The sequence below is a fragment of the Tupaia chinensis genome, unplaced genomic scaffold (assembly GCF_000334495.1).
Source record: "Tupaia chinensis unplaced genomic scaffold, TupChi_1.0 Scaffold000567_1, whole genome shotgun sequence".
NCBI lineage: Eukaryota > Metazoa > Chordata > Mammalia > Scandentia > Tupaiidae > Tupaia > Tupaia belangeri.
The window spans coordinates 1,601,308-1,620,176 of record NW_006160080.1 but is presented as its reverse complement, the minus strand read 5'-3'; the positions used below and the strand labels follow the sequence as shown (position 1 = coordinate 1,620,176).

Below are 18,869 nucleotides of genomic sequence, written 5' to 3'. Positions count from 1 at the left end.
AGGAGTGTAGTGGTATCTCTTTGTGATTTTAATTTGCATTTGTCCAGTGACTAATATGTTGAGGATCTTTTCGTGTGCTTATTATAGGCTATCCATATTTCTTTTTTCATGAAATGTGTATTCAAGTCTTTTTCCTATTCTTTAGGTTTATTTAGGTATAATTGACAAATAGGAATTGTATATATATTTAAGGTGTACTACTTGATAATTTGATATATCCATATATTGTGAAATGACCATCATAGGCAGGCTATTAATGTATTTATCACTTCACATATAGTTTTGTTTATTTACTAATTTATACTTTTTTCTTTTTGGTGATGTTAAAACACTTAAGATATCTTCTATATTTTTTAATCTTGTGCTCGCCGAGAGAGACAGAGAGAGAGAGAGTGAGATAGACTCAATGCCACAATCCTCCAGCCTCCATAGGTTTTTGCCACAGGGCGGGCACCACCACGCCCCTAGATATATTCTCTTTTTAAAAAATGTTTAGTTTTATACATTCAGTCACTATAAATCATTACAGCTTCTAAAGTGAATTTACCCAACATGAATATTCTTCATACCAGTCCAGTTGAAGATAACATACATGTTATCATCAATAGACAATCATTCATTTCTGTGTCCCATAAATGTCTTGCTTCTCTATTTTCTCTTTGATTCTTTTCCTCTCACTCTCTGTATTTTGAATTAATTATCCTCTTATTAATGAATTATACTTAGGATCCTTCATGAAATATGTGCTTTATAAATCTTTTCTCCTAGAGTGCAATTTGTCTTTTTGTTTTCTTAACAGTGTCTTTAAATGAGTGGAAGTTTTAATTTTGATGAAGATTAATTTATCAAATTTTTCTTTTATGATTCATGGATTTTTGTGTCCTTTTTGAGAATACTTTGCCTACTTTAAGACCCTAAAGAGTTTCTCTTATGTTTACTCCTAGAATTTTATTTATTTATTCATTTTTAGGTTTTCTGTTTTTATTTTTTCCCCATATGGTGCATGCACTTGTCAGAGAGACGCAGACACAAAAAGGGAAAGTGGAAATTAATTGTGGTCACACCACAATCCCTTCTTCTCCATTCTCTCTTCAAGATTTTGGGCACACACATACATGTACCTGGAGTATTTTTCAAGCCTCTGGGTCCAGGAATCAAAACACAGAGTCAGACATGTGGGATTCAGTGCCTTAACCATCACATTACTTGCTGGCCCTAATTTTTAAAGTTTTAATGCTGACATCCTGGTTTATGACACATTTCAAATTAATTTTGACATATGGTATAAGGTAAGGGTTGAAGTTCACCTTCTTTTGCATATGGTTATCTAGTTGTCCAGTGCCATTTGTTTAAAGATTATTGTCTCCACATGAAATTTCCTTGGCACCTTTATCAAAAATTAATTGACCATCTGACCACAGTTCAAGTCCCAGACCTGGTGGCTTATAACCCACGCTGGGTACATGTGCATGTGGGTCCAAATTACTGAGAGGAGAATGAAAAGGAAGGGATTGTGGCCTGGCCATCTCCCCAGGGGACTGACTTCTCACTTTCTGTCTCTTCATCTCTCTCTGTTTCTCTGGTGGGCCCACATGCCCTGTAGCAAAAAATCACTGTAAAAACAAATGAACTAACCATCTATGTAGTGGACTATTCATAGACTCTATTTTGTTCCACAGATCTATACTTATGCCTATGCCATACTATCTTGTTTATTGTAATAATTATAATCAGAGTGTGTCCTTTATATCCTTAGTTTTATTTTCAAAATGATTTTGGCTATTTTGGTTCCTTTAATTTTCCATATTAATTTTAGAGTCAGTCTGTCAGTTTCTATTAGAGAATTGGGGGGGAGGGATGATTTGATTATATCGCTTTGTATCTACAGATAATTTGAGAAGAACTGACAACCTAATAATACTGAGTCTTCTGATCCATGAGCATACCAAGAGAGAAAAATAAAATTCAATCTTGTTTAAAACACTGTTACTTAGAGTATATTACCTGCAGTCACCTTCATGCTAACCAATACAGAGATACTCATAACACCTCATGAATGCAGCAGATACTCTTTCAAAATAAATAGATGAAGGTGATTTTTAAAAAGATGGGTGCATGTCAAAAAGGACACAAGAACTGACATGAAAGAGCTGCCAGTTGTCAAAGGTGAAAGAATTGAGCAACAAATAAAATAGTAATAGTACCAGATTGTAACCCAGACAATATATTAAGTATCTATGAATCCATACTGATAAGAATAAATGACTGAGTAAATAAGGAAGAAGAGATAAGTATTCCTTACAGAGTAATTCTAATTAGCAATGTAGAATGAGGGAAAAACAAAAGTCACCCTGAGAATACCACAGGATAATTGCTATAGGCAAGATCCACTAATATGTATGCGCACGTCAAAATTCATCAAATCATACACAATATAAATGTGTGGTTTATTGAACATCAATTATACCTTCGTAATGCTGAAATGTATTAATTTTATTGCATTTTATTCTCCAATGAAAAGTTAGCAATTTTGGTTCACTTAAACAGAAAAAGTGAACTTTCTGTAGGCAGAACTGTTCTAATACCTGTAGTTCAGGCATCAGAGACTATCCAAGGCAGTCATAGCAAGCTCTGTCAGTGGTTTACCCCTACTTAAACCTTCACCTTCGCCAGTTCAGGTGCTAGCCCAGTTTCTCATGGTTGCCTCTTGAATTTGCCTGAGGGAACTCTCTGACTATTGAAGCCCACTTTGCCTGCCCATCTGTCAGGCTAGAAGTGCCAAGGAATTAATGCTCCCAGAGGAACTGCCCTCACCCATTGACTGCTGAGAGTTGATTGGAGTGTAAACATCCCAGCTTCCTCATGCCTTAGGTGGGGCAACTGAAATGCATGGCCTACCTGTTTCTCAGAGTTCCACAAAAGGATTTTACTCTCCAGTTGCCCACAGAGCTGACTGGCTTGATTATGTGCTCCTTATCAGCTGCCTTCCCTTCATTGTCTGATTTCCTTATTGGCATTTCCATTACTTCCATATAAACTGCTTGTACTTGAATCCTTGTCTCCAGGCTGGTTTCTGAGGAAACTTAACTAAGACAAGCACATAGTGGGCACCTTTGATTAATAAATGAACATGACTTAGAAAAATTACTAAGGAGCATACACTCCTCAGATAGGAAAAACAATCAAGAAATTTTTTTTTTAAGATTTTGCTATGGGACACATGTGCTTGCCAGAGAGGGACAGTGAGAAGGAAAGCAATGAATCATCCCCTCGGGGGATGCCCACACTGCAATCCCTTCTCTATTTCCCTGTCAGGATTCTGGGCATGCATGCACATGTGTCCAGCATGATTTTCAAGCCACGAGGTCCAGGATTCGAACCACAGTAGGCCATGTGGTTGTCCAGAACCTTAACCACCACACCATCTGTTGGCCCCACCAAGAATTTCAAGAATCTAGATGTTTGTGGGTTTTTTTCATACTACAAATATGCTTTAAAATTTTTGTCTGTAAAACCAGTGCAATTAATAATAAGCAAAATATCTGCAACTGGCTTGGAGTTGGATTTGTTTCTCACCACTTCTGATGGGTAACTCAGGCAATCTCAGTCATGACTCAGTTTATTCTCAGCCTAACAGTATGCGTCTATTTGTCAATGTTCAGCAACTCCTTATTCCTGTAGTTTTTGTTTCTGCCGCTCCTTATTTGTTTTCATAAGATATCTGAGAAGAAAGGGGGAAGGCAAGCTTATTGAACAAAAAATGGCAGCTTTTATAAGGCAATTACTTATCCTAATTATAGGGAGTGCTGAGCTCAAGACTTGAACACAACAGGTTGGCAATGAATAATTTGTGTCACACATTAACATGGCAATTAAAGCCCTAAGAAATCTAGATACTGGAAATTAAATAGCTCTGGAAAATAGTAGCAGCAGACCACTTTACTTACCCTCCAAATTTCCTGCAGATTTCTCCTGTGGCCAACCCTAACTAGAAACATACATATGGTACATATGGGAAGGGAACTCTGAGAAATGTAGTATGCACAGCTTAGCCAGGTTGATGCATTACGAAACCACTATATCTTGACACTTAATTGAACAACTAAAAACTTAGGTGGAAATTGAGAAATCAGCTATTATATTCTAAACTTTATGCTTCTGGGTGAAAACTAGAGAGAGACGAACCATCCAATTCCAGCTGCATGTCTTAGCTTAGAAGTTTTTGACTACAAGTGGGTCAAACTGTCCTAAAGGTAAGGAGACTTCTTGTCTCATATAATAAAATGTTCCAAACATGGTGTGGTTTCAGAGAATACTGATTAATGGTTCAACAATTCCATCTAGGTTTCACATTCTTTCCACCTTTAGTGTTTTTCATTTGTCCTCAAGCTTGTCTCTTCCTGATAACAATGTGGCCAAAGCAGTTCCAACCATCACATTTCCACACAGTAATATATAAAAGTGTCTGTTTTTGAAGTGTGCTAAATTTTTCCCCAATGTCTTTCTAGCAGACCTTTCTTGATGTTCTATTGGCCAGAACTGGTCATGTGTCCACCCTAGACTAACCATTGGCAAGAGAAATGGGATTACAAAACATTTAGCTTCATAGGCTAAGATCTCCATACAACTTTTTCTCTTATTTTGGCTATCTGCCATATATTAGGTCAAAGGGCATGAGTAGTACTTTTTATTTTTAAATGTTACACTAAGCTGGCCCTGTTATTGGCATCACTTTTCCTCCCTGAGTCTATCAGTGGAGTATGTATACATTGAGACAGTTAGGTTATGAATGGATTAGATTCCCCTGACTCACATGGTTATCCATTACCTGAACTAATCTGGGTTTACATTAGCAAGTAATAACAGGAGAGATGTGTGGGCAGTGGCTTTGACTCACATGGTTATCCATTACCTGAACTAATCTAAGTTTACATTATGAAGGAATAACAGGAGAGATGGATGGGCAGTGGCTTTTTGTGTGTTTATTCACTCACTCAGCATTTATTTTACACCTTCCGCTGTATCAAGAGCATTAGTGTGAAAGCTCCACAAATAACATGCATGAAAGGAGAAAGAGCTTCTCCATAAGCCAGAGAAATATTATGAGTTCTAGAGGAAAACATAAAAATAAAAAGTGGTCAATAAGCATATAAGAAGATGCTCAACATCATCAGTCATTAGAGCAATGCAAATCAAAATCACAATGAGGTACCACTTCGCACTACTAGGATTATCCAAAGACATGGAAAATAACAAGTGTTGATAAAGATGTGGAGAAACTTTAATCTTCATACAGTGCTAGTGGGAATGTAAAATGGTATCACTGCTATGGAAAATAGTTTGGAAGTTCCTTAAAAAGTTAAACATATTGGGGCCATATGGTGGTACAGCTATAACACAACTGCACCCACACAGAAAGATCCTGGGTTTGCATCCCAGCGATTCTCTCTTCACACCAGGTGAGTGTGCAGGTGTCCATGATCTGGGCTGGCTGAAGTTTGGGGTGGGTTACTGTGTGAAGACCCTGTTGGGGGTGCCTGTGTCTGTCTCTCTCACACACTTCAAAAAAGAGTTAAGCATGCAGTAATCAAGACTCCAAGATATTCCACTCCAAGATACTCACGTAATAAAAAATCATAAACATTTGTTCACACAAAAACTTATACAGAAATGTTCAGCATGATTTATAATAGCAAAAATAGAAACAACCCAAATGTCCACTGATGAAACTAGATAAACAAACAGTAATGTATACATACAATGGAATATTCTGTAGCTATAAAGAGGAATGAAATTCTGCTACATGCTACCATGTGGATGATCACTGAAATAGCATTCTAAATCAAAAAAGTCTAACACAAAATGTTATAAATTGTATGATTCTACTTATATGAAATGGCCAGAGTAGGCAAATCCATAGAGACAAAAAAAAAAGACTAGTGGTCGCCAATGACTGGGGATGGGGAAGGGGAGTGACCATTCAGTGGGTATGGGATCTTCTAACAGGATGATGAAAATGTTTTGAAACAAAACAGAGGTGGAGGTTGCACACCATTGTGAATGTACTGAAAGTCACTGAACTATTCACTTTAAAATGTTCAATTTTACGTTATGTGACCTCAGCTGCAATAAAAATATTTTTTAAAAAACAGACACCTGACAGAAAGCTTTTCCTACCTTTAGATGTCAATGTTAAGAATAGAATGGCTATGGGGTCAGCAGAGGGAGTAGCAGTTACGTCACTGGACTCCCACACGGTCAACTGCTGTTCCAGTCCCAGTTTCAGTGGCTTGAAACTCACAGCTGGCAAATGTGTGTACATGCCCAAGATACCGAGAGGAGAATAGAGGAGAAGGGATTGCAGCATAGCCATCCCCTCGGCTGATGATTTCTCACTTTACCTCTGACTGTCTCTGTCTCTCTCCCTCTCTCTCTCTGGCAAGCGCACACACCCTAAGGCAAAAAACTCAAAAAAATAAAAGAATAAAATGGTTATAACTGCTTTGCCACCTTGTGATACGAAGGAAATAAGTCTGAGGAATAACAAATGAACTTCTAAGATAGCAGAGAAAAAAAAATAGAAGGAACCTGGATTTTAGGTGGGTATCAAGCCATTAATCAATCTGCTGATTAGAAACCTTAATTACATGTGCATCTTCCCCTTTGCTGTGACATATTATTATCACAGGAGCAACACCAGAGGTTGGTAATCACGAGGTCCAAATCTCCACTTACCACAGTCTGCCCTCTGGTACCCCCATGATTTCCATCTATTGGGTCGTTGGAAAAGTCACAATGCATTTTTGCATAGAAAAACAGAAAAATACAGCATGACTTTTCCAATAATCTAATACATGCAGAATATATTGACTCCATCCCAACAAAGGTTTCACCCTAATATGACATCTAAACAAAGTTCAAAGATCTCACTAGTTCAAAACTCCCCATCTTAACATTTATACTTTTAAATCAGGTACAGATGAATCTCTGGTGTAATCCCTTAAATACAACTCCTGGGGCACGATTCCTCTCCATCTGTAGATGTGTGAAGCTAAACAAGTCATCTTCTCAACAAACGATGGTGGTACAGACATAGGATAACAGTTATAAACATTATGCTTCAGAAAAAGAGAAATGGAAGGAAAAAAAAAAAACCTAAATCCAGTCTAACTCTATTTATGTTTCCAAGCCTGGAAATAACCCTCTGTTGGCTCTCAAGTTTACCTTCTGGGCTCACAGCTTCACCCTCTAGACTATTGGTCCCACCCTCTGAGTCATCCTTTTTCATGAAAGTTGATACATGTGTGTGCCCAAGTATTTGTACTAGCATGTTTCCTTCTAGCAGAATTAGGGGGATCTAAAAGCCTTCTTTCATTTTCATATACGCTCTGTCCTTTTCAGTCCAAGTTAGTGGTATTTCTATTGATGTAAAATTCTCAAGAAGTTTGTGAATTTCCCATGAAGATTCACTCCTTTAGAAAGAAGACAGGTCCACAAACCTTTTTGAGTTAATCTATTTTTTGTTCTTGTTTCTGCTAAGATGGCTAAGAGGCAACATTCTTAAGTTTTCTAGAGGCCCCCTGATTTGATTTTAAAGATCTGTGAGGCACACTTTGACCCCTTCAGAGAGCCTTTGTGTGACCAGATACATTGTCCTTTGCAATCTGGATAGGCTGAGAATTTCCGAAATCATAAAGTATTTGTTCCTTTTGGTTCCATTACTTTTCACTCATTTTGTTCTGTTTCTTTTCACATTTTACTATGAAGAAGAAAAAAACAAGCTATACCTTCAATATTTTACTTCAAAATATCCTTAGCTAGATATCTTAAGTTCATCATTCACAAATTCTACTTTCCACATAACTGCAGGATGCAATTCTGCTAAAGGTTTGTTACCATAGCAAGAATCCCCTTTACTGTGGTTTCCAAATGCATGTTTCTCAATTCCTTATAAGCCCTCTCCAGTTGCATCCTCCGAGTCCCTACTACATTTCTTCATGGTATTTAGGCTTTCTCTTAGGTAATTTGTGATTCCTCTAAAATTCTCCTTCATCCTTCAGAGCCCTCACCAACAGAAATACTAGTACAGTATATTTCTAAAAGTCTATTCAAGGCAATCTGGGCTTTTTTCTAACATTCTCCCAAGTGTTGGGTAAGTTACTTTACTTCTCAGGGTTAAAAGTTTCCTTATCTGCATTATAATTCTTAATTAGGAGAAAGGACTCCACAGAATGATCTGAATCATCTTCTGAGTGGCTTTGGTCTTTAGCCATCACCAGGTTCAACAAAAAATAAGAATGTCGTCAAACCATCCAGCAGTCACACTTTGGTCAGTTCAATGGAGAGGGTCAATTTGATCAACTTGTTTGGCTTGAAATCAGGGGTAAGCTGGTGGTCTCAGATAGTCTGTCTTCTATTTCCCTGTGCTTACCACAATGCGAAGGCCTGGCGGTTTTTAATTCAACAAATGTATGTCTAGCACTCACTAGGCACTATTCTAAGTGCTTTGCACACACACACACACACACACACACACACACACACACAATCTGTCATCATAGGACTTCAAAAAGTCATGGAAAAAATTGAATTAAAGTACAAGTTTATTTTAGTGCAAACATTTTTGAACTCCATGCATGGTTTTTAATATGCATTTTCCATGACTTTTTGAAGATATATGTAAAATTGGTAACTTACAGATGAGCAATGAGATACAGAGAAACAAGTAATTTGCCTAATTACAAAGCTATTAAGAAATAAAGACAGAGGTCAACCCTACAGAACAGTTAAACCCTGTGTGGAAGGAGCCGGATCTCACATGGCTGACCATGGTTCAAACTGCAGCCAGAGTGGCTTGAAAACACATTGGGCATGTGTGTGCATACCCAAAATCTCAATGGGGTGGAGGGGGAAAAAGAAAAGATTGAAACATGACCATACCCCATATGGGAGTGCTTTCTCTCCCCTCTCTTCTGGTTTTTATGAGTCACATACCCTCTGGCTATTAAAAAATAAAAAGAAAACAAGAGGCCAGCAGGTTATGTGATGGTTAAGGCACTGAAATCCTACATAGTCAACCGGGGTTCAAGTTTCAGACCTGGCTACTAGTTTTCTCTCTGTGTCTCTCTCTGGTGAGCACAAATCTAAAAAATAATAATATCCAAAATAAAATTATTCTTTTTTTAAAAAAAAGAAAGAAAACAAAGAGAAATAGAGCAAGGATTTGAATCTAGGAAACCTAACTCCAGATCCCATGGATTTACCCATTATGCTACACTGCCAGAGCACTATCCTGCAGACCACCTCTTCTTATTCATACTAACAGTTCAGTTAGATGAGATGACAAAAGGAACAGAAAGGAAATTACTTGGGGAAAACTGTCCAAGTTGTCCTGTCAATGAAGATGGCCTAGAAAACCTCAAGTGTGTGATATTGAGCTGGGAAGGACAGTCTTCATCAAGGCCTTCCATCAGTTCCAGTTCAAGGTCAAAAGAGAGAACTTCTATAATATCCACGTCAGTCTAGTTCCTCAGTCAAGTTCAATAGGGAAACAGAAGACTAAACCCACCTAGAATTGCATTGGGGAACTTAGAGGGCTTGGGCTTTCCACAGATCTGGTTGTGTGCAGGTGCTCAAATCCCCTCGACACAGCAGTGAAAGAGAAAATATGGATGTTTTGCTATGTTGAACCCGAACAAGTGATCTGTGTCCACAATATCTCATCCATCTACTGAGTCCCCTTATTAGAGGAGCAAGGAGTTGTGGATTATTTTCTTTGAAACTTGACCTTCCTATTGAGAGGCAGTCATGAAAAATGCTGATGAAGTGGAAGGAGATGGCTGACAGATATGACTGCTTGCTGGAGACCTGCTCTATTGCTCTGGTGGGCAAATACACCACGTTCTCAGACTCATATATGCCTGTGTCATTAAAGCCCTAGAGCACTCCGCACTGGCCATCAACCACAAATTAAAAATCAAATACATAGATTCCACGGACCTGCAGCTGAGCACCCTGCAGGAGGAGCCGGTCCACTACCATGAGGTGTGGCAGAAGCTCTGCAGTGCTCATGTAGTCCTGGTTCCAGGAGAATTTGGGGTTTGAGGAACAAAAAGAAAAATCCATGTAATCACCTGGGCCCAGACACAGAAAAAGCCTGGTTTTTTTTCGGCGTGTGCTTAAGAATCCAGTCGGCCATGGTTGAGTTCTCCAGAAATGTGCTGGGGTGGCAAGATGCCAATTCTACAGAGTTTGACCCTAAGACCAGTCATCCTGTGGTCATAGACATGCCAGGACATACTCCTGGGCAGATGGGCAGAACCATGAGGCTGGGCAAGCTGAGAACCCTGTTCCAGACCAAGAACTCAGTCATGAAGAAGCTCTATGGAGATACAAACTACTTGGAAGAGAGACTCTGCCCCAGATTTGAGATAAATCCAGTCTTGAAAAAGTGTTTGCGGGAACCAGCAGTTAGCATAATGGCTATGTCACTGGACTCCCACGTAGTCGACTGCGGTTTGCGTCCCGGACACGGTGGCTTAAAACTCACGCCGGGCGCGTGTGCATGCGTGCCCAAGATCCCGAGAGGAGAATGGAGGAGAAGGGATTGCAGCGTGACCATCCCTCCTGGGGGGTGATTTCTCGCTTTCTGTCTCTATGTCTCTGTCTGTCTGGCGAGCGTATGTGCCCTATAGCGAAAACCTCTCCAAAAAAAAAAAAAGTGTTTGCAAGAACAGGGCTTTAAGTTTGTTGACCAAGATGTTGAAGGAGAGCTAATGGAAATCATAGAGTTGGAAGATTATCCTTTTTTTTTGTTGGGGTCCAGTACCATCCCAAGTTCCTGTCCAGGTCTATCAAGCTCCACCCCCAATCCCGCCATTCTTTGGCCTCCTCCTGGCCTCTGTGGGGCGCCTGCCACATTACCTCCAGAAAGGCTACAGGCTCTTGCCCAGGGACACCTATAGTGACAGAGGTGAAGCAGCTCCCCTGACTCTGAAATCACCGAGTTGAAGTTTCCAGCTATAAATCATGACTGATCTGGTAATGGATGATTCTTCAAGACAGTCTTTGAACTTGGATGGAGTTTACAGCTTTGATTTTACACTTGGCTTTTGACACTTCCTTTAAATTATGATTTTATTAAAGTTATTTTATGATGGGGAAAGGTATTTGGAAAGCACAATCACCTGCATGTCCTGTCACATATCTTGGCTCCTACTCACTATAGTGCCCTGTGTGACACTCTCCTTTGCCTTAAGTTTTGGAGACAGAAGCAGAGTGCTGGGAGCTGAGAGAGGACGGGGTTGGTAGGGTTGCCCTCAACCACCCCGTTTCTCCAGCTGCCTCATGTCAAGGATTTGAGCATGTGGCCTGCTGCTGCCCCTGGGATGCCCAGACTGTTAGAAATAGGCTGTGGTGGGACCAGCAGTTGGCATAATGGCTATGTCGCTGGACTCCTATGTAGTCGACTGCAGTTCGGGTCCCAGACCCAGAGGCTTAAACTCACCCTGGGCCTGAGTGCATGCATGCCCAAGAACTCACTCTGGGTCTGTGTGCATGCATGCCCAAGATCCCGAAAGGAGAATGGAGGAGAAGGGATTGTGGCGTGGCCATCCTCCCAGGGGGTGATTTCTCACTGTCTGTCTCTCTCTGTCTTTCTGGTGAGCATGCGTGCTCTATAGCAAAAACCTCAAAAAAAAAAAAAAAAAAAGAAGAAGAAGAAGAAGAAAGAAAGAAAGAAATGGGCCATGGACAACCTGCGCACAGAAAGGCCACTTTAGCTAGTGCTTACACTTGGTGCTGGGTACCTGATGGTGTACTTGTGACCAGGAGCAGTGAAGCCAGAGACAGCTCTCTAAATTGCCGAGTGAAAAACCATGGCTGGTTCCCGTTGTCCCAGCTGGGACAGCCCATTGGTGGTACACGGAACAGCAAAAAGTCTGTGTCTCTGAAGTGTGATTTGAAAATCCCATGCCTCTGGCTCTTCTTATTCCAGGGGCTGGGAAGTATCCTTACATCAAAGTGTCACTTTAAAAAAAGAACGAAGAATCTTTTGGGGAAATTGCTTCTATGTCCTTCTCACAGAGAGCTTTGACTCAAAGGTACTTCTTTCTTCCAGGACGGTGTTACTGCAGTCACACTGCAGCGTGGAAAACTATTTTCTTATTGTGATGTCATATAGGCATAGCCACGTGCCTGCTATGTTCTGGAGAAGATGAAAAGGAGGACTAAAACCAGTTTGGGAAGGAGGTAGAAAGTAAGAACGTTGAACAAAAGAAAGCGCTCCAAATGTGAAAGGTTTAAGCTCAGCCTCTTCTGCATGCCTGGTGCTCCACTGCAACTTAGGGCTGATTCCCAGGGTTCTAGACTGTCATGCAGCAATGCTGAGAAATTCTAGAGTCAGAGAGTGAAGTGGGAAAGGGCCAAGGGACAGTCGTGCTTTCCATAGAGTCAAGGCGGGGGCACACGCAGTGGGGGCCAATATAAAAAGTTGACTGAATTATATTTTTAAAATATTTTCTTCAATTATCAAGTCTGTCAGAGGGAAAGTACTATTTAAAACTTGAACTCACTCTAACCAACCATTCTGCCATCTGAAGGAAAATTCTTATTATTGAGGAATAGATCTCTACATTGTTTCTTTCCCTCACAGAGGCTGGTCAAGGAAAGCCGAAGAAAACATGGAAATGCAAAAGCCTCTAGCATTCTTCTGTGCCGCTAAAGGTGAGGTTGGAACTGGCAACGCGTGGGCCAAGCTGGCTCACAGACTTATTTTGTTTGGCCTGCATCTCGTCAGCCTGCACAGTGGTTTCTCTCCCCTCGGTGTTTTAAATTAGAAATAGTTGCCAATATAGAAAAAAAAAATAGGCAAGTATCCTTTGACAGATGTATTGCAAATAAGTTCTACTGTTCTGCAGCTTGCCAAAGCTCTGTTAGTCATGAATTCTGATAAACAAAAGTTCTTAACTTTAATAAAATCCAATTCATCAATCTTTTTCTTTATGGTTAGTGCTTTGTGTACCCTGTACAAAAAACTTTATGAAATTCATGAAGATATTATCCTATGCATTCTTCTAGAAGCTTTATTGTTTTACCTTTCACATTCAGGTCTACGATACATATTGGATTAATTTTTGTGCATGGTAGGGATTCCAGGTTTATTTTTTTTCCACATGAATATCCAACTACTCCACGCAACATTTATTGAAAAGCCCATCTTTTCCACCACTGAATTATGATGGCTTTTTTAATTTTAACAAGGGATCATATATGTGTTTCTGGGCTTCCTATTCTGTACCATCAATCACCTACAATACAGCACTGTCCTAGTTAATCACTGTAGCTTTATAACAAATCTTGAAATCTGGTAGTATAAATCCTCAAACTTTGTTCTTCAAGATTATCTTGATGATCCACTGGACTGAGTACTTAAAATTGGTTCATACACACACACACACACACACACACACACATATATAGACAACAGAACCAAGAAAGTAACACAAAAAGAACTTGTTAGGGAGAGGAAGATTGGATCTCTCAGGGAATCAGAATTATAGCAATACAGGAGGCTGAGTGAGGAAAAAAATCTGCTTATATAGACAAGGTATGCAGGCTTCAGTCTGCCACAGTCATCACCACTCCCTAGTGCTCCCTACCCCTGAAGTAGAAGAAGCAGTGCCACTTCTCATCTTCTGACCCATCTCACTTATTTATTTTGCTGCCTGGACCCTGGAGGTATTTGAATTAGTGGACTAATCTAGTAGAGCCTATTGATGTAACTTTGACCATGTGACGGGATATTCCTGACAGTGGTGAGGAAGAGGCTAAAATTGCTCTGAATAATTGGAAGAAACAGAGGCCCAAGTGGCTAGTATTGAGCAGGGTTTCTCAATCTCAGCACTGACATTCTAGACCAAACTATTCTGTGTGACAGAAGCTGTCCTGTGCAGTGACGACATTTGCCAACATCCATGGTATTGACCCACTAGACCCCAGTAGCATTCCCCCACTTGTGACAACCAAAACTATCTCCAGACATTGCCAAACGTCCCCTGGGGGTGGTTGGTTGGGTACAGGTAGAACTGAACCCATTTGAGAACTATTGGCCTAGACCTGTAATAGAAACAGAAAGGGTAGAAGAGCTCTGCTGTGGGGGTAGGGCGCTGGGTTAAAAATGTGGCAGGATGCCCAAGTTCTAACCTCCCCACCTTCCTTCAGCCAGCAAAGGCAGGACAACTGCTCCCTAAAAAGAGAAAGGAGGAGCACTGGAGAGAGAAAGAGTGGGCTGTGCAGTGTGGAGCTGTGGAGAGAACAGCTGCAACACAAACGCCAAGGGGCACCTTTCACACAGAACACAACACGAGCAAGGTAAAGTCCCCTGGCGATGGGCAACGTGATGACTCTGGATATAAAGTGAAATCTCTCCTCTCCCCAGTCTGCCCCTCTTCCATTCCACCCCATCCTCCTTACACATACACACGAATGTCTCATGTAAATAATCTCTGAGAGGAAAATTATTAATCTTTCAAACTAACTCCTAAGAAGGCGTATCAGAGTCAGAGGTGACTAGGATAAAAACATCAGTGTCTCCACTATTACCTCTACCCCTCAGAATCTCCAGAAAGAATGGAATGCAGGCTCTCACCACACGTGGGTTGAGGTTCAAGCCAATATCATTTGAATTTCAAAGAACCTGCATCACAACTCTCTGGATCTGTATTTAATTTGCATTGCTTTTCTTTATTCCATTCCCCAAGCATTATCTTTCCTCGTTTTGGCTTCCCTTCAGCCTTGTAGTTTTGATTATGTCTTAATACAGGGGTGGAAGCAAGTGCTCTGTTCTGTAGAGCTATCCCAACGCTGGGAGTGGTCCGTTCCAGGTACAAGAATAAGGGGTGCATTCTCTGCAGGAAATTTAAAAACAATAAACTAAAAGTTATTTGGCTGTTATTATTCCCATTACTACTTCTAAATTATGTCACCAATAAAACATTCCTCTTCCCTCCATAATGCTTTATCTATTGGTCTATGTTCTAAACAATTATTTGGGGTGTTTCTGTGCCAATTTCTTCTTTCTGCCAAATCTGCTAAGAGGATTGCAAGGCAAAAAAGAAAGGTATATCTTGGTTAAAATTTTATACCTCAAGATAAAGATCCTCTTCATTCTATATTTGAAAGAAAAATGTAATGAGGGAAGCACTACTCAGATGCCTGCAAACACTACTGCTCACACTTGCAGAACAGCTCATATTCTAAAACAACATGGCAGGGATCTCTGGAGTTGGGAGTTTGCCATGGAGATTTCCCCACTTGGAGGGCTTCTTCCTGCTGCTTTGGGATTCTTCCATTTGTTAAAGTAACTCACGGAGCACTGTTGCTCAAAGGGAATGGAATATTTCAACTTCATTGAATTTCTGCACTTTACTAGCCTTCTTGATGAAAAGAGAGCCCTTTGCTACTTGGTTAACTCAAGATCTCTGATATGGCTATTTCCAAAAAAGAGGTGAAGCTGGGAAAAGGCTAACGTCATCTACCAGGTCTCCTGCCTACCAGGATTTAGTCCTTGGATTCTGGGCTTTGGTACCTTGCCCAAACATGCACCAAAAATGATTCATTCTATGTTAGAAATACTAGTTTACAATATTCCAATAAAGGATTTCCTTTTTAGGGATCAGGATAAAAAGTAGGAAAACATAAAATCACCCCTTGAATACTAATGAAGTAAACAACTGCATAGATTTGTTCTTAACTCTTGGAAAGAGCTGTAGTACCAGGGTGATTTATGCCTCTTCATGTGGCCTTGCACCCAACCTTTGCCACCTCCTCCCCTCTACATTCCATATCCATCTATCCCATGCATAGGAGAATCTCTCTGTAATTCCTAGAATACACCCTGTTGTATTATAACACTACCTTGCCTTGGTACATGCAACTCCCTTTGCCTAGAATATCTTCTTCCCAGTTAATGCCTATCTCTCTTTCAAGACTCCTCCATGAAGCCTTCCTGGATCCCCACAGTCTGAGTTAGATGTGCCTCCTGTGTGTTCTCAGAGCAACTTGGCCTTGCCGTGCATCTTCTGGAGGATACCGTGCACACCATGACAGTTTGCTCCTGAGCCCACAGCTAGACTACATTTCTCAGTTTCCCTTGTGGCTAGCTAGCTGTTGTCGTGACTAAGCTCCAGGAAGTGAAATATATATAGAAGTGATGTATATGAGAAGAGTAATGGTAATAAAATGAGGGTGGTGAGTCAGTAGTTCAATTTTAGCATGCATCAGCATCACCGGGAAGGCTTAACACCCAAATTGCCAGGCCTCACTCCCGGAGTTCCTGATTCAGTTCTAGGGAGATGGGGCAGTAAAAATTGTGTTTCTAATAAGTTCACAGATGATAGCGATACTATGGGTCTGGGGGCCACACTGAGAACCACTTGCCTAGATGATCTCAGATCTCTATTATCTTTTCTTTTTTTTTTTTTTTAGAGATTTTCACTGTAGGGCGTGTGCGCTCGCCAGACAGACAGAGAGAGACATAGAGACAGAAAGTGAGAAATCACCCCCCAGGGGGGATGGTCATGCCGCAATCCCTTCTCCTCCATTCTCCTCTCGGGATCTTGGGCACGCACGCACACGCGTCCGGCGTGAGTTTTAAGCCACCGGGTCCGGGACATAAACCGCGGCCGACTACGTGGGAGTCCAGCGACATAGCCATTACGCTAACTGCTGGTTCCCAGATCTCTATTATCTTTACATTTCTTTTATCTCCCAGTGATCCTCGCAACTAAACACTTCAGAAAGGTCAGGGTCTGGTGATCCCCGTCATCCAAGCTTATTAGCCAAATGATGGATGGTTTTTCCAGAAGTAGTTTGTCATTGGAACTACTAGATTGGAAATATCCTACATGCAGCCCACAGTTTTCATTCATAAATAAACTCACTCAATAGAAGACTGCCTCCTAAAATGATTTGAATTTGAAAGGTAAGAAACTACAACTGGGTGTCAGATTACTTGATCAGGATTTCTTTTTATTTCCTTGTATACTTTTTAATTTTTTAATTTCAATTTCTTTTATACATTCAATCACATGTGTCACTTAGCTTACAAAGTGAATATTCCAATGTGTATACATTTCTCACCGGTTCAGTTGGGGATAGTATACACATTATCTTCAACTGATAATAACCCATTTCTGTGTCCCATAAATGTCTTGCCTCTCTGTTTTTCCCCTTAATGTCTTTCCTCAGACCCTCCTCCTTCTGCCACCCTCTTCCCACACTGTATCTGGTATGTATAACCATTTTGTATGTCCGCACTCGATGGCCAAAACGGAATGACTAGAGGATATAGACACATAGAAAATGGTTATATTTGATTAGGATTTCAAGCCGACTCTTCCTGATCCCTCTCCATCAGTCTCACTCCATGATTAAAACAGTTTTGAATAAAAACGCCAAGATTGAGTAAATAACCTGGCCCTGCATTAAGACAAGTTTTCAATTCAGTGGTTCTTTAAAATGCACATAACCATAACTGCCAAGTGCTTACCATGTACAGAAATTTAAGGACCTGTATCAGATCACCAGAAGGTGAGAATAATCAAATCTCCCACTTTGACGTATTAGGAAAACATCCAACTCCTTTTCACATCTCCTGCATTAAATGCTCACAAAACCAAATGTAAACCACAATATATTGACACCAAGACTCCATAAAAGCCACACCTGGTTATCATACATTTATTTTTAACATAGCACCCCAATTTCACATCATGTACTTTTTCCAAAATTGGAGATACTTAACCTACTATGTTCTTCACAGACTTCAACAGGTGTGAAAAAGAGGCAGTAAAGTTAGCTTGAGTCCACAAGTCACAATTCAAATATAGGACACGCTCAGGGATTTATTTAAGGTCAACATACACAATGTTTTCAATGCTAAGCAAATGAATGAGACTCTGGCTGAGTAAGATATGAGCACAACTTGTTAGCACATTACCATGAAACGACAGAAGGCATCAAATATATACTTTAATGTTACTTTTTTTTTCTTTTTACTGTTCAATGTACCTGTAGTGAAAAAATATACATTTTTACTTTTGAGGTTAAAATAGACCATCAGCTTATTATCTCTCTTGGCCAATGACTATGAAAACTAAAATGGCTCTTCTTGCCTGGGGGTCACTTGAATATCTTATTTGTGCTGAAGACAAAAAGAACGGCAGTGCTAAAGAAAAGGATATATACCTGGTTCCCAGGATGGGTGCAGTTGAAGCTTCTACACAAGTTGCCTTGAAACAAAAATAACATAACTCAGTTGATCCCAATCTTCACGCAATGGGGCTATTGCATCAACTGGTCCAGTTCCAGGGCAGAGCTCCCTGAAGGAGTCTTAGGACTGAATCTTGTTGTCCAACAGAGTGCTTTAGGGCAGAACTGGTATCTGAAGGTGTCCTTATCATAGTCCCCAAATGCCAGCTAAAGCCTTCTAAAAGTCTGGTATCCTCTGGTCTTTAGAGTCATAAACCCAATTTCTCCAAACTCCCATAGCCATGAAATTAGCTTACAGTGAGACGGGAGGATCCACAAAGCATGAAAAATAAGCATTCCTCAATTGTTGATAGCAGAATAAGGCTTATGTCACTACAAGTCCTATCCATTGAAACCCTGAAATGCCTAAGAAAGATTCCTTTATCATGACATGTGTTAGTAAACGTAGAAAATAACAATACAAGCCCAAAAGCAACTGTGTGGCTGGGACGTCTGCTCACACTAACTGACTGGCTGTTTCAGGACCCTTTTGTAAGGCAGCCTCCAAAAGTCTATTTTTGGAGGTGGTAGCTCTTATGAATCTACTTGCAGAACCAGCA

The 18,869-nt window shown here is 40.4% G+C and overlaps 1 pseudogene; it reads left to right on the top strand.

The window, feature by feature from the left end:
- Window positions 1-9,339: 9,339 nt before the first annotated feature.
- On the top strand, window positions 9,340-11,036 carry LOC102498401 (CTP synthase 1 pseudogene; annotated as a pseudogene).
- The last annotated feature ends 7,833 nt before the right edge of the window (window positions 11,037-18,869 follow it).